Genomic DNA, 3,068 nt, shown 5'->3' on the forward strand with positions numbered 1-3,068 from the left:
GACAGACAGACAGACAGACAGACAGACAGACAGACAGACAGACAGACAGACAGACTGACAAACGGTGTCTGTGAGAAAGAAGTAGACCCCTGTGAAGCAGAAAAAAGGGTAAGGGGAGTAAACAAAGAGAATGGAAAAATTAAATAAATAACGGATCTTGAGTGATAGTGAGACCAATCAACAAGCAAAACGAAAAAGAAAATCCGAGAAGTCTTAGTCCTAGTCTTCTTTGTTCCAAATCATAATGCTACTTTTTTTTTTGTAAATATAGAATTGTTTTGAAGAATCCACTGAAATTGTTCAAATTTACGAAAGGTTTTGCAGTCTCTTAAACCACTGAGAGTGGGGAACAAAATTAAAGGTTACAAGAATGGGAACTTTATTTATTTGACATTTCAGATGAAAGGTGAGCCCGTGCACTTTTAAAGGGATAGAGAAAAAGAGAGACAAGACAATGGTGCGTGTCCTTTTGTGCTTAGAATAATAGCTGGAGAGTGGAAAGAATACGTACAAGTGACGATTTCACTTAAATCTATTCAGAATGGTGAGGTAACTGAAGAGAAGAAGAATTAAAAAGTGTTCATTTTCACGCCATTTTTTTTTTTGTTTGATATATCCAAGAGGAAGTTGTTGCCTTATCAAATGGTGTACCTGATTAACTCTTTCTGTCGCGTGCGCCGATTATCTCCCTTTTTCCCACCATAACCGTGGCTCGATATAATATGTATGTATGTATGTATGTATGTATGTATGTATGTATGTATGTATGTATGTATATCCCCGTGATTCAACCGCCTAAGTGCCAAAAGACAGATTTTACAGGTGAAGCAAAAAACTGTTTTGCTCCTACCTATGAATCTGAAATTCAGATATATGATATAATAGGATATAGGACGATGGTGTAGCTTTCTTACATAAGTTACTGGACATAGGCGGTTAAAAACTACCAATATCTGCGTGATTCAACCGCCTAAGTGACTTGACAGTATGACGGCGTCTAGGCGTTTGGATCACGTTAATCAACGCCACTCGACGAGCGCAAATGGTCGCTTAGGCGTTTCAGTAATCGGTATAAGCAAATCATAATAGTTTTAAGAGTAATTGTAAAGTTAAGAGTAATTATTTCAGTTATTTGATTGTGTCTTCTGGGGCAGGACAGTTTTTGACCTCCTGGAGTTGGTAAAAAGGACCATTCATCTTAACGTTCAATTTGTACTGGACGTTTTTGTTCAGAGTGTTTCAAAGTCAACGAACGTTTTTTACAACGGGGTCGTTTCTGTTTTAGCCAGGTCTGAATGGTCCAGAAATCGAACATCAAAGGGGGGGTGGTGGTATTGTCTTGCCTTCTTAAAAACGTTCAAGATTATCCACGAGCACATAGACCATACCATTATTCAGGGACCTTTCGATTACACTGTGTGTGCTGTCAACTTTCATTTGCGTCTGTTCCTTTTCAAGGTGTTTGTGTGCAACAATTTTGTTCTATATGGTAAAATGTCGCCGGTTGCATTTGACAAGATAGCGTTGTGATCTGATAAGTAAAGCCATTACTGTATAATAACGAACGTGGCATTGTCAGTAGGTTCCTCCAGGAAGTTACTAAAACAAGAAGAGAATTCATTGGCAGTCAATGGCCCTTCTCCTTCATTTCCAAATGTGTCACCTCACATCTTTGGTTTCCAAAATGTTAAAAATATAGACAGCTAATTTGGTCCTGTTATGATATAGTGCAGCAGATGCGTTCAACGCCTCACTAACAAATTCGCTTCAAAGTCCATGCACACTAGACATAATCTGGTCCCATCCTCTGAGTTTTAGGCAAGCTTCTTGTAAAATTCTTTCTCCTATCTTGCATACATCACATTGATCCCTCCGACATACATACAACAACAGGTTGCTCTTTTTGCATATCTCTCTAAAGTCGTCTCGGACAATGTGTGACACTTTCCGTTTTCTTTGGTACTCTCTATAAAGGCCTCTGAGGCTTTGAAAGTGTTAGTCAAGATAGATTTTGCCTGTATTATGTCTGTAGTTGTGGGAAAGCAATTTCGTTTTAAGTTTGTCGAAGAATCACTTTTCACTAAATTGCTTGTCTTCTTCTGCTCTCTGGTAATTTGACAATCGTGGAGCTCCCAACTCCAAGTCATGTAGACTGTCTTTGCAACTGTCATGAATAACCACTATGTGAGGGCAGTTGTATACAAACTCATTGTTTTGCATATAAGTATAATGTATGATATTTGTTTCAAACTGAAGTGTAGAGCTAGAGAGTTGAAGTTGAAGGTTTATTGAAGAGATAATTTTCGGGGTGAATATTTTTAAGAGTTTGCATTTTTTTCAAGTGACAAATTAGGTGCCATCTGCCCGTCACTGATTAACTAATCAATGATTCAAGAATGGTACATGAAAGACACAGAAGGGGCACACATTTAAAGTTAATTAAGAAACGCAAAAAGTCGTGAGAAAAATATTTTCCAATAGTTGTTCCGAATGTAAAATAAGCGCCTCTTATGTGTCTATCGTTTTGTTTGTGTTTTTAATTCATTTGTCTGTAGCTTTTGCCACAATTTACCGACTTGGCCGAGTCAGTATTAATAGTATATTCTATGATGCCATCTTGCTATTTCTCAACTACATTACCAAACCTAGTGATAGATTACGCAAACTGCCTTAACCAAATCTTTTAGCTATCTATAGGGTTCGATCCGAGTCGAAGTTAACAAAGGAAGCTCTTTGTTCTGATGTTACCCTCCAGTCTGTTTGGACAAAGGCCACAGTCGTGTAGGTCACGCCGCCAACGCGACAGGTACACACCTCAACAAGCCGCTGAATCTGCTTGATTCAACCGCCCATTCGCCACGTGGGCAATTGAATCACGTGGAAATTGGAACTGGTGTGATATAGGCGATTGATTTACTGAAAGATTTAAACACTTTGCAGTAATCTTTGAAACTCTGGATTTTAACATAACAAGGTGTATCAAAGGCTGTTCTGCATAGAGGGATCAGAAAGTGGTTTTGGGAAATTTTGTCACTTAGGCGGTAGAATCACGCGGCTAGCGATGTATA

This window comes from Aplysia californica, unplaced genomic scaffold, assembly GCF_000002075.1.
Source record: "Aplysia californica isolate F4 #8 unplaced genomic scaffold, AplCal3.0 scaffold00140, whole genome shotgun sequence".
Taxonomy (NCBI): Eukaryota; Metazoa; Mollusca; class Gastropoda; order Aplysiida; family Aplysiidae; genus Aplysia; species Aplysia californica.